This window comes from Pelecanus crispus, chromosome 6, assembly GCF_030463565.1.
Source record: "Pelecanus crispus isolate bPelCri1 chromosome 6, bPelCri1.pri, whole genome shotgun sequence".
Taxonomy (NCBI): Eukaryota; Metazoa; Chordata; class Aves; order Pelecaniformes; family Pelecanidae; genus Pelecanus; species Pelecanus crispus.
The window spans coordinates 48,745,337-48,759,741 of NC_134648.1; positions in this window are offsets into that span (position 1 = coordinate 48,745,337).

Consider the following 14,405-nt stretch of genomic DNA (forward strand, 5'->3'; position numbering starts at 1 on the left):
GGTACTTCTGAAGGGCACCAAATGCTCCTTCCCAAAGCTCCCTGAGAAAACCAGGTCCAAAAGTTTGCATTTTGTATTGAAATTTCCCATTAAAGATTCCTGTAAGTTGAAACATTTGGTCTTGTTGTCCATTCCCATTTACTAATCCCACCTAGAAGCCTTCTTGTCTATAAACCTGTCAGACACACACAGTTGTCCACCAGAAAGCAGGTGAAACCAACAAACTCGTCACCTTGGTAATTCACAGCACCAGCCTACACTGTTTTTCCTGTGTTAAAAAACAGGACTGTCAAGGTATTTAGAGATCTGAGACAGGCTGACTGCAAGCATACAATCCAACCCTACTGACACACAATCCAAATGATAAATACTCTTTTTTATTTAATCCATTCTTCGATCTGTCAGAAATACCACCTCATTTCTTAAATAAGACACTATATTTGAAAATCAGTCCTTCACTTCTGGCCCTCACTGCTGTCCTGCAACTCAGGTGTTGCTGCCATAGCCCACTTCCAAATGTCCCTCACACCAGTGAGCCACCTCTGGTCATGAAGAATTGCATGTATATCCCTTCCTAGCACTCCCTATCACAATGCTGAACCGGTCAGGTTTAAGGAAATCACTGCAAAACTGTAGAAGTTTAGGCCAGAAACTGAACTCCCCAAAAAGCCAATCATATTGAAAACGTTCTGGGTTTTTTTTTTAAAAAAAAAGGGAAAAAAATTCCTGTGATGGTTGGACTGGATGATCTTAAGGTCTTTTCCAACCTAAACGATTCTATGATTCTATGAAATATTTTCCAAAGTCAGTTTTTCTCCAAATAGAACCCAAAATTTCATCTGGAAGGTGTGCGCTTATTCCAATCCAGACAGTCTTTTGGGGAAATGCATAAAACACCAAACTGTATCACAAACCTTTTTGATTAGAGAAACAACTCCTATCTAGCTTGTTATCTGAAAATAGGTGTAGTCAAGCTTCTGTAATGGGAAAATGGCTGCATCCTCTAGCAGGTCAAATATAAACCAAAAAATGTACCCTAGTCAAAGATAAAGTCTGACCTGTTTTTTGAAGCTTTTAATTTTAAAGCTACCTGGAAGAGCCAAAGGAATAACGGAGCACTTGTAAGAAGGAATACAAAAAATGTCAGTGCCAAATACAGTGGGAAGGGAAACATGATGGAGAAGGTGCATCTCTGAAACAGATTTTTGAGATGACAGCCTGAGGATCAGGTCCAATAAGGGAATTAGTTACGCAGAACTTCAACCCCACAGTGCCAAAGTGAAAGGTAGTGGGTTGCTAGAGGGGAGTTCAGAACCTCTTGTTCTGTGTCTAGATTTCCTATATAGAGCATGGGAAAAATTAGGCACCTCGGAGTATGGTATCCAAAACATCTGTTTCTGTATTTTATCCAGTGACTATTTATATGAAATATTTAAGAAACAGTCCTGAAAGCTGGGAAGGGAATCTAAGGCGCTCTGTGCCAGATGGATGCCTTAACCAGTAGTCATGCTTTCTCTTACGCTTTCTCTGCTCTCTGTGACTCCCATTCTCTCTCTCTGGCCCAATGAACTTAAATTATTTTCTGCAGCATGGCACAGTTTCAATAGGAAGGGTGGAGAGTGCCTGCCTTCAAAACAGCCTTCAGTCTGGTGGTCAGGCTGCTCTCCTGGGACGTGTGAGTCGGAGTCTCCTCACGCACGGAACGTTCTTGTGCGCACAGACAGGAAATGGTGAGGGTGCACTTGAGAACTCACCTTGTTTTTTCTAACCTCTAACTGCTATTATACATATAATAAAAGGAAATATTTAACAATAACCATGAGAATTACTGACACTTATAGACACCTTTAATCTTTGAGATTCCAAAGCAAACAATGGGTTATGCTGAAGCAAGTTTGCCCTTTGGATCTGGCAGAAGCACCCAAGAATGCAGAAATGGGCTTTGCTGTACTTAAAATGTTGTAATGCATGTTTTTTTGTGAGCTGGATCAACTCCGTAGGCTGAGTCAGAAGAAAATTCTGCTTGCACGGTATCCTTTTTTGTCCACTCTGCAGAGACTCGCTAACACCATTTCAGCTTTAACCTCCTTCAGCTCCTTCTGTTTTCCTAGAGTAAAAGTACAGCAGTTGTATTTAAGCCCTGTGCAGGAGCTCAGAGGGGTAAGTCTTACCCACAAGTATGTACATTTGAATCACATTGCTTACTATCAGTGTATCATCTCCTGGGGCATCATGCAAGCAACACTGCACAAGCTTAAGCTAGGAGATGAAGAAAACTTCAACACGTTATTGAAAGTGCAGAGAAGAGCTTGAAGGAAGCAGAAAATAATAAAGCATGTTGGATTTTGGCCAAGACAGTAAGAATTAATAACCTGACTTCCAACAGCATACCATGGGATCTACTGTAACTACAGCTATGGCCAGTTGTCTGCCAGGTTGTTGGTGTCACATGGATTTGACAGTTTTGCAGGTCGGTTCCCTTTGAATCTACTTTAATTCTTACTGTATTTAAACAAAAGAAAAAGAGGAGGAATTTCTGAGTCTGCACAGCTCCTGCTGGCAAAGCTACACAGAGCTCGCAGAACAGTAGGAAGGGAACTTTCCAGAATATAGATGTCTCTCTTTTCAGCCAAACCAGCACTTGCTGTTCAGATAATGACAGCTAGTCAGTCTCAGGCTGCCTCTGTGCTGCAGCGGGCCAGGAGTCCTAGCAGTGCAGGTCCTACTTCCAGGGTTACTCCATCATCCCTCCAGCTCCTTCACTTATACAAGAAGCAGTTATAATGGCCCCATACTGTGCCTCCATTTGAGTCAGTCTTTCTGTGCCAACTGCTGTGCATTACCAGACCTTGTATACTGAAGGAACAAGACCCCAACCTGTCTCAGTTTCTATTTTTTTGACTCAGTAAGTTTATGCAATGCAGGAAGTTATGGTTTCCCAAGTCCTTTCCATAAACAGTGCCTTTGGTGAGCGCTTTGCTCCTCTATGACCCAATCAAATCAAGGGCAGTTAGCATATAAAGAATTTAATGTCTGTATTTAAACGTTTTGCTGAATCTGGGCCTAAGTAAAGATGTATTTAAAGACAAAAAGTTTCCTAAAATTATGGATTCAGAATCTTTGTGTATACTGTAGAAAATTAAGAACTAATGATATTTTTCTAATAGCTTCATTAACATTCTACATTAATTCCTTCCTTTTCCTATTTAAATGTAGAGTATTTAAGACTTGTAAAATGTGTGCTTTTACTATTAGGATTTTGGGTTGCTATAATTTTTGCTTTTGTATTTTTTGCCATGCAAATGTATGTGGGTTTCAATTTTATGCATTAAAGGTGACCAGTTTTGGCTATGATAAAGGAGGACCTCCTTTAAAAGACTTCCTTTTACCAGCAGGAAATCTCTAGCACAGGACAGGGGAGGGAAAGGAATGTCACCTACTCTGCATCGGCCAAGATTACATCCTAAAACCTTAGCACGTGTGGATGGGACGCAATGGTTCTCAATGACCAGGAGAGAGTTTGGGACTGCAGCCCCTCCCTTACCCTAGACAAAGGGGGACTATTCTGTTTAGAACAGAACACCACTTTCATGCATCACCTAGACTTACTCCTATAGCAGAGCCTGTCGAATACAGATCTCTTGCCCAGCAAATAGAGGAAAGGAGAGGGAGATGAGCATGCACCGGGAGGACTGCTTTGCATTCTACAAAGGGAGGATGGACAGTGACTCCACCACTTTAGGAGAAGTTGTCACTCTGCAAACAATTGGAGCCTGCCCAGCAGCATGATGGGCTTTATCCTCATGTCCATAAGCACTGCAATCTCCTCGCGAAGCCTGGACATTCCTGACTCCTGCAACCAGTCCTGCAGTGATAGGAAAGTTTCTTGTCAAGTTACCAGCTCAAATGTGCTCAAGTCCACCATCCCCAAATGATGTGGACCACTGTTGCCCTGAGATCATAAGGCAGTTTACCAGAAAGTATGCTCAAACAGAGGGAAAGGGGCCATAAGATTGTGCCTGGCACAGAGGGCCTTTGACAAAGTTATTCAGAAGAGATTTCAGTTCCTGGCCTACAGAGCCTTGCTGAGTACAAGGAAGAATACAAGGACATCGTGACAGAGTGTACCCACTGAACATATGATTCCTTTATTTTCTGGATTAGGATATTGATTGCATTTTGATCAGTGCTATCTATCCTGTGCTTTCCTGGTCATGCTGTCCTACCAGACAGGGAGACAAACACGAGTATTTCATCAAGCACTAAACTCCTGATGGGTAAGGGATAAATGAGCTTTTGATCAACTCAAGGCTACCATGTCCTCCAAAGCTTTTACTGGGGCCCATGAGAGCCTTGCCATCCAGAATGGATGCTGCAAATACAGCCCTTCATAGCAGCTTCTCAAAAGCTAGCACCACTGTAGGCAGTGACTCTGGCTTTTTAATGGGGAGGCAAGTCTGAGAAGCCATCAGAGTTTATTTTGCAGCAGAACTCGCAGCATGTTCATAAAGTGCAAACATGTGGATAAATGGCCACTACCAGTGGCCATTTCTCTTCCCCATTTCTCTTAGCCACTCTTTTTTCCCCCCTCTTCCCTTATGACCCAACCCTTCAGCCCCTCATGACAGATGTCTTATTCCCCAGGAATGTCCATGGGCTTCAGTCCCTAAAAGGAAGCCAAAGGCTAGTTAGTGTGATTTTCCAGCCGCTGGGTTATGTGCATTTAGCAGAAGCTCCCTCCTACTCTGCTAGAAAAGCCTCTCTCCTGTGAATACAGTGCCCCTCTGGGGGCACTCCATTCCCTCAGTCCCATCCCCAGTGCTCAGTGCACATACTATTGTCACACTGTGCATTCTGGACCAGGGTTTCTCCCTCTACAGAGGATGCCTATTTCAGCACACACATGAAGGCCCAGGAAGGTGAGGGGAACAAAACGTAAAGAAAGTGCCAGCACCTAAAAACTCAGAAAAATGTAAGAGGGCACATTATTGTAGTGCACTATTCATTTTACAATTAGCTCATTATTTTTCAAAAGAGCCCAAACAGAGCAATAAACTATTTATTCTCAGCAAACAAAGTAACTGGGGATTTGGGCACTAATAAGAATATAGCAGAAGGTTTGGGGGTCATGTAGAAAGATCTTATCATGACGAAAAGGGACATAAATACCTTTACCTTTTGCCATCTCTTCTCCCATCAATTCCTGCTTCTCACTGTCCACCAACAAGATGCCAAGTTTGCTGGGAAGCATCTAGACTAGAAAGGCCAGAAAGCTTGTCAGGATACCTCTGGAGGCCTGGAGCATGATTAGGTCTAGCACAGGTTGAATCTGTACTGTTTGCCTATAAACCAAAGCAAGTTTTTCCTCCCCCAAGACCTATTTAGTTTCCTTTAGTAGAAAATCTTGGCATAAATTAAGCTTGTATTCTGTAGAGATGGATGAGGGATGAAGACACCAGCGTGAAGCAGGGGGGCATGGTATACAGATACAAAATAGAACAGGGCATCTCTAGTTTTAGCATAGTCAGGTAAACTATGCTGTTAGCTGGGTCAGATAAACTATAAGGAAAGGTCTCAGGTTAAGCCCAGTACTTCTCAAAAATATCAATAAATGCCCAGATTTTCCTCTTCAAACTACTATCACATTAACTGGCAGATCATCAATTTCAGATTGAAATAGTCCAGTGTTGATACAGTCAGAAAATCAATTATATTTCTAATTATATTAGTGGGAATATAGGCTAACTGTATTAGATTAGAACTTTTGTTCTAAGACAGAACACAAGTTAGTTTTTTGTTCAAAAGTTAGAACTTTTGAAAATCCCACCTAATATGGGTAATAATACTGTACACTGCAACAGAGATTCCAATTAGCTTTTTACAGAAAAAAGGGGCTGTGACTATATCTATTTTTAAAATTCAGTTATTAAAGTGTCTTTGAATAAATTGACAATAAAACGCTTAATGATCAACAGCACTACATAAATGCTAGTAAATTACAGAAGACAGAAACTGATGGAAATTGCAAGATAAAATTATTCAATTTTGTATTTGGCATATGTAGATTTGTTTCCAGCCAACTACCAAAAAAAGTAAATTGTTTTGTTATGGGCCTATGCTTCATACCAAGGTCTTCACAACTCTCACAGTTTATAGTGACTAAAAATACTGGAAGGAGATGATCAAGATACATTTTTGTGTTTTGAACACCTTTGCTTACAAAATCTATGATACTGAATCCAAAAGCGCTTAAAAATGTTATTTTACAATAATTAGGCTGTTTAGTTTGTTTATTGATTTCCCTAAATATTGGTAGTGAAACAAATCTGATCTGTGTCAGGGTTGTTTCTAATCAGTTGCACTTTCTGAGTCCCATCTACACCTACTTCCCCTAATAAGGTCTCAGATCTTACTGAGAAAGTTTTGCATTTGTCAAGAGCTGGTGTAACAGAGTAATAGTTACCTAACACTTGACATTATAAGGCCTTGGCTTAGTTGCTTGTAACTGCCAAACGTTAATAATTTGAATTTAAATTTTCTGTGCCGTCTGCCTCAGGCTGATACTTTGTACAATGTCAGCATAGATGCCTGTCTTTTCTGATTAATAACTTACAGACAATTATATTGTTTTGTCAATGATAAAAAATTCTTATACTTGTTTTCAGAAGGTTTGGCACCTTGATACTTCAGAACCGCAGACCAAATGCTAGGGTAGCCCTGGTAGAGAGAAACTTTTCTTCGTTCCCTAAGTAGTGTGCACTGGTAAGGTGGAAAACAACCTGATATAATAAAGTCTACAATGGCTAGCTGTGTCCACTCAGTGTATATAAGAGGCTAGTAAGTAGATTTGTTGCCTATTTCATCCATACTGAGCGCATCCTACTACAGGCTGAGCTGAGTGGAGCTGACGGGGAGTTTCTTTCCAAATGCAGGAGATAGACTGAAGAGAGTTAGAGCAGAGGGTCTGTAGCCATTAGCGCATATAGAGTACCAGGACAAGGCTTCCTGAGTCCCATCATTCCTCTGTTGTCAGCAAATAGCCATAAAATCCCTTCGCAAAGTGCTTTTCTCATTTTGCCTTTAGAGGCTTGTTGTCATAAAGGATAGCTGCCTGTTGTTAAGGTCAGTTAGCTCGCATAGTAGAGGTCTGTACAAGCATATCTAAGTTCCAGCTCTACTAATGATCCATGTGAGACTTAATGTGGTTCCACATGATGGAATTAACACAGGAAATTACATATAAAGAGATTATATTAAAAGAATATTATGGCTGCAAAGTCAAACACTCCAAAATTTAAAATGCTAAAATTCACATTGCCATGAAATCTTAATTCATTCTTTTCTTCTTGTTCACATAGAGCACAAGATGAGCAATATGCTTAAAATTGTGGGTACAAGCAGGTCCCAGGAAATCAGCTGCATTGCCTTATACTTAGCAGAGGACACATACTTAATTGTTGTGCTGAAGAAGACTCTGAAGCCTAAAAATGAGGCCAATGACATTGACATTTTATCAGCCATTCATGTACCATGTAAATATTTTGAAAAATAAAGCCTGCTTTCAAGAGTGATGCAAATCTTCTCATCATCAAAGGTGCTTCATGATGCATGAATTTAGGCCTTTTTCTTGTCTGTGTTTATCTCAAAGAGATAGAAGATGACTTCATGTTTCTAGGAGTGTGTGACTGGTACCCCCTGCTCCCGACCCCTGATAATATGGTTAGCAAAACTAATGCCATTTTATGAGGCAAAGCCATTCTCTGTGACCAAGCGAGTCACATATGAGCTCCCTTTCCCTTCTTTATCAGGCCCTGAAGGTCCTGTGAACCAACTAGACAAACCAAACAGATTTCTTCTTCCCCTCCCTTGCCAGCCTCAAGGTTCCTGGGCACCAGGCCAGTTACCCCCTTCCTTACCAGCCTTGAAGGTCCCAGGCACCCGGCAGCCAGGTGGTGTTGATGACCCTGTCAGAGAACAGGGAAGCATAACAGCACACAGAGCACTGTCCATAAAATCAAGCAGTTAACAAGTCCTAAGCGGGGAACTTTCAGGCTGCCCAGGGAGGTGGTGGAGTCACCATCCCTGGAAGTGTTCAAAAAACAGGTAGATGTGGCACTTCGGGATATGGTTTAGTCTAGTCTACCCTTGATTGGTTTAGGTGGGCTTGGTAGTGTAGGTTAATGGTTGGACTGGATGATCTTAAAGGTCTTTTCCAACCTAGACGATTCTATGATTCTATGATTCTCACTTGGAGCAGAGCTGCTGCTGGGCAGTGAGACCCATGACCTCTTGATGGCCAGGGACACCTCCACCGTCATCTGCTTCCTCTGAGGACTGAATGACTGACTTGTATTCTGTATATGACTTTTGAGTCTAGATTATGCTTGTTATATTGATACAGCAAACCACGTATCAAGATCTGACCTGATCTGCAGAGGGTCTAGGTGATTAGAAACCATAAGTTGTATTATAAATTCTGTATTATGCTACTTATAATTTGTACTACATTGATCCTGCTTGTAGAAATCCTCTGCAATAGTACTCATAAATTCTGTGCTATACTAATCATAATATCCTGTTAAGAAAATAAAGCTTCAATTGTAACTACAACTTAGTGCTGTCATCATTCTGCCAAGAATCCCTAAAAGAACCTGTCTGTCCCCTTAGTGTCAGGTGACAGAGTGTTTTACTCCCATCAAAATTTGTAGTAAATTATAATTATTGTGCTATGTAAATAATCAGCTTCACCCCCAAACAGAAGGTGGACTGTGAAATAAACTGTAAATTCTCAATTAAAAAAAAAAAATGCAGATGCTAGATTATAACAGCTTACACCCAGGAAATCCCAGCTCTGACTTGTAGTGACTTGGGCTTCATTTCCACCATTCTTGGTGTCACTTCTCTTTGATGGAATTATAGCTTTCACTTACAGTGGTAATCAATGATTTTACATAAGTCTGCATGCAAATAATTAAGTTGATAATTCTGGATTATATATGATTGATTAATACTAAACCCCAGCACCTCCTGAAGCTTGAAAATGTTCTTCTGTTAGTGACATTACAATTGATCTTGAACTGGTCATCTGAAGTTTGGCTCCATCATTTCTTCCATGTTGTTTTCATCTTACTCACTATTGAACAGAACTAGCGGTTCATTGAATACACCAGTAAATTTTTCAAGATCAAAATCCTGGGTTCTGCTGCTGATAAAATGGGCACTCTTTGAAATAACCCACAGGCTGCTAATAAAAAATCTACGTACTGTAACAGCTCATTTTAGTTGCCTGACCCTCAAGAAGATTAGGTAACTTGGCTTTCTATACTATGCCAGGAGAAAATTAAATGGCCCAATCAGGCAATCGCAAAGGATGAGTGGTGAGCTGCACAAAGATGCATAAAGGGAGAGAAATGTGAAATGCTGTTGAACACAGGAATCCCATCTTCAAGGTGAGAACTCTGAGTACCAGGCTAGCAAGTCGTGCCCCTTCTTGTCTGCCATTCTTCTGGAACCATAAATCTTGTGCTCCTTTCAGCATGAAGGCACAGAGCCAACAGGAAGAAAAACACCGCCCCTACCTCGACCAGTTTGCTAACTGTTAGGGCAGGCTCCTAGGGAGGAGGAAGATGGCATAACTGAACCTCCTTAAGCAAACTAAACTCAGGACCCCAAGGACATTGTTGGTAAGTGCTCTCACCGCTGACTTAGAGGGATGCGCAAGAGATCTAGTGCAAGGTAAGGTAACCACCATATAAAAGGTGACCCCTATAATCTCATTTTAAGAAGAAATTAGTTATGATTCCTTATGTAATTTTTGGTCCTAAAACTATTGTGTAGTATAACAATCCATTGTTAGACAGCGATGATATTCCTACTCAGAAGTGGCAGTATTTTAGCCATCAACAAGCAGCCACCTGGGATATATGTAACTGGAAAAATAAAAAGGGAAAGGATCTGATTAGATGTGAAACATTTTTCTATCCTTCAGGATGAATGACAACAAAGATAGTACTTTTTCCCTCACAGTTTCATATCTTGCTAAAACAAAACAGATAAATCGTAATAATATCTCACATTTCCCTATCTTCCTTGTTCTTTCCCCTTCAAGCAAGTGCACACATTTACAATGGGCTTAGCTTTATAATCTTGATAGGGAGCCATCTGCCCAAGCAGAAAACAAGAAAATTAGCAGCAGAGTGGATCGTCACTTGATTCTATTATGCTTTTCATATTAAAGTCATAAGCTCTTCCTTAAAAGAGTCCAGAAATAATAAATTCAACAGGTAATTAGTATTTGAGGTTTGGCTTCTTCCTTTGTCACCACCTTTAACAGATACTTGCTTTTAAATTTACAGAGGGAATGACTGGCTACTAATACAGAGGCAGATACATTATCTTGGTTGATATTTTCAGATACTTTACACCAAGATATATATATATATATGAATTTGAAAAGGCAGTAGGTTTTTTTTCTTCTACTTTTTTCCATTTCCCTTGCACTGTCTCTTCCCTGAGCCATAATAATCAGAGGAGTAGATTGAGAGCTGTCGCATAGAGACAGCCTCCCTCAGTACCTGCCCTGCATACTAATTAAGAGCTTCCAGTCTGCAGGCTGGGACATGGATACAGTCTTTCAAGTCAGCCCAAGGCTGAAAATGAAAACGAAAAGCTATAAACCTCACTCAGCAGAATGGAAGGCATAAGGTTGCTGTGATGTTGTATTGTGCAAGTTATGTTCATGAAAACAGTGAAAAAGACTAAAAGAATCTGCTGTGATAAAAAATGCAATGGATCAGGGGGATTTCTTAGAAGAGCTGCGTATGGATCTGAATTCCAGCTACTGCTGTGCTTTCATGTCATCTGCAATATTTGCCATCTCATTGTTCACCCCCCTTTTACAGATAACTGCTCAATATATTGCACACAATAGTAGTAGTTAGTACTGTACCTTGTGGCACCCCACTATTAACCTTTTGTCATGTGGAAAATCTAACAGGTCTGCCTTTTAATCAGTATCTAATTCATAGAAGTATTACCTCATATCTATGACTTTAATAACTTTAATAGCTTTGTCTGAAGCTTTGCTTGTGAGATTAATGATTAATGAAGGTGTAACTCCTTTTCCCTATAGTACCCCTTCATACTCTGAACCAACAGAGAGCCGATGGGAAGATTGATAATGTCAGGCAGCTAGGAGCTTCCTGTGAGATTTCTGTGCAAAGAAGCTCAGACTAGGGGAAGTTAAGGCTGATGCCTGGGATGAGCGGAGAATGCAGCCATGGAGAGGTAAGGCATTGCCCTCAAATGCTGTATTACTTGGTTATCTATGAGTGAGTTCCTTTCATTGTTCAGAACCTGAGAAAAAGGAGTGAGAGATCTTGGTTACATTTTATTTCAGTTGTGTCTTTCTCTTGCTCCTGGAAAAATAAGCTCTATCTGCTCTGATTTGCAAGCAGAAGCAGCTTGGGATTCAAGGATTCTCTTGAAGAAAAAGAAGATGACATTTTTTTCCTTCCAGCAAGGAATGTGGAAGAGCTCTGTTAATGTGCATGTTTACCGCAGATCCAGAAGAAGTATCTCTCTTGATAAGCTGTTGACAAACCAGAGCTTGGGTAGAACCCTCCTCCCACCTCTGCTGGAAAGATGCTGTGGACCTCACAATTTCTAGGGACTCTTCTGGGGGTGAACCTGTCAAGTGGACTGCTCTGGAAACAGAGATGCTGTCTGGACAAGCTTATTCTGATGATGTTTATTCCTAAAGCCCAGGATTAGATGTCCCCAATTTTTCTTCGTTAAAGGGAAAAACTCTTTGCAAGAATGAGCACATTTCACTGTGAAACTGATGCTGTAAGAAGCTTTGACTGGTGCACAAAGGAGCATTATAGCCTGGCTGCCAGAAAAGGGAGCTGGTAAAAGTAAATGGCAGGCCACAGTGTACTGATTGCAAAGTTTTCTCTGTGTTAGCATTTTTCTCCAGAGGAACATTTAAGAGTTGCTCTGGTTTTTGGATTGGATACTCCTTACCAATCATGATTTTTGGAGCAGGCTAAAAGAAGGGCATCTCCATCGAAGTATATTTGGTCAGTATTGGATCAAGTCTTTCATGTGTTGATGGAAAATGCACTGAGTCCAAAATTCAAATGCTTATTTTGTACTTTAAACTCTCTTGTTCTGGTATAGATCATATCCAAACTGCATATCATTCTTCAGTATAAAATTAACAAAATAATATAACCTGGGTATTCTGTTGTGGATATAGCTTGATCTCCTGTCTGCATTAAATTTTAGAAGCTGTCCAGGTGCATGTAAACTAGAGCCCTTTTGAGACCCCAGGTGGCCTCTGTCAAGGGAAGAACCTGAAATGGGGCAAAAGAAAGTCTTTCTTTGACAGGGATTCTTCAACTAATATGTTTCCCAGAAGGCATGAACTACCCTGCTGTAAAAATGATCTCTAATGAGTAAGTTCTCTAGATAACTAATGCACCTGCAGATGTTAACAACAAAGATAAGATAAAACAATTGCCAAGCATTTAATGATAGCCTAAGGACTAATGAAGATCTGAAGGATAGCAGCTTGAAAGGCAATGGTCACAGCCCACCAAGAACATGATGTACTTTCTTGTCTTACTGAGATATAGATGGAAATGATTCAAAGGCCTAGAGACCCAAATCCATCCTGAACGTTGAAAGGACGGATTACTCTCCTCTAGTAAAGCATGTAGAATTTCCTTCTACTGAGGTATTTCTCCAAATTGCAGAGATTCAAATCCAGTATGTAGTGTGTATGTGTTTTGAAAAAGAATACAGAAACTGAAACTCTTCCTCCTGGCGATGTCTTCTATGATTCACATTCTAACCATGTCCAAGTAATATTCTTCAAGGTTTTTTTCATGAGCAAGATACCAAGAGCAGAAGGGGACAAGACCTGTAGGCTTTGCTTCTGTTTCTAGTCAGAATCACCACCTTTTTGAGCCTTTCAAACCAAATGACTCAAAATGCAAGACAAAGAATCATCATAAGGAGAGAAATAAAAACATCTCCTCTCTGGCTTTAGCTATCTCAGTCATATTCATAAATGATATATCTAGATTCAACTTTGGCTTTAACTTTGGATTTCAGGGGCAATTCTGATTTCTTTTTGAAGGGGGCAGAGGAGGGAGAATGGCAAGAGGGGCGTTGGGTTTTGCATTCTCCTTTGATTAGGACTGGCAAATTCTTGTGGTCTTTGCAGGTAGCCAGTTCCTAAAAGAGGACTGCTAAGTGCTGTCACTTACAGAACTGAAAAGATTTCCTGCAAAAGCAGAGTTTGATTCAAGCCCTGAAAACTGGCTGTGAACTCTGTGGCTTTCAGCTCTTCCAAAACCTTGTCCGCCTTGAGCTGAAGAGATCTGAGCGAGTCCAGTTTCTCAGATGAACAGAAAAGGAATTCTTGTCTCTCTATTTAAGCTCCTATACTAGCCCAATCTCTGAGATATGAATCACTAATGTCTCCTGAGAGAAATCATCATGCCTAAAAACCACCAGCAGCACAAAATATCAAAGGAACCTTGAGGAAATGTTTGGACACCTCTTTAGCCTTCCTTGAACAATTCCAGATACTTCTGAACCCAAGAGCCAGCCATGAACCACAGTGAGTCGGTGTCTGGCCATAACTACTCAATAATTGGCAGCTACAAGTATTGAGAGAGCCAAAGAATAAACCTTTCCTCCAAACTTGTTCAATTATTTGGACACTGTCTCTAGAGGCTGATGACACTTCTTTCAGTTTTAGACTTGCAATCTTGCAGCCAAAACCACAACAAGACAGGGTAGGATGCAGGAAATAAATCAGATGCCACCCTTTTCTGGAAATTATTTTTCTGCAGCTATTTGGCAACATTTTTAGGTTTGTGGACCGGAAGGTTGTCAGACTGAACAACTCAAGAGACAGGGAAAGGAACAAGTTTCATCATTGGAATTGCTACGCATTCCTGCCCCTCTTCTCCCACCCAGTTTAATATCTATTATCTCTCCTTTAGGGCTTTTTTTTAATTGTCTCTGAAAAAGCCACATGAATGGTTGGGTGAGGAGACAGTGCTGGATGATATCTGTACCACCACATTTAGATGAATCTTTAATGTCTGGAATACGAACTTAAGATTCCTATTAACATTTTCTTCCCCAAAGTAGTGTGCCCAGCTCTCCCACAAATTCTTTTCTGGTCTTTCCTATCTTCCTTACGTTTGCTTTCTATCTAATGAAGGTTTAATGCAGGCAGCCACAACAATCCTCAATCTGCACAATGCTCCATGAGCCAGTGACCAGAAAGTAGTGCCTTAAACAAATCAAAACTAGGAGAAGTCTTTTAAGTGTCTAAGAAGAATGCTGGACGTGCCACTTCCCAGAAGTTACTCTGTATGCTATGA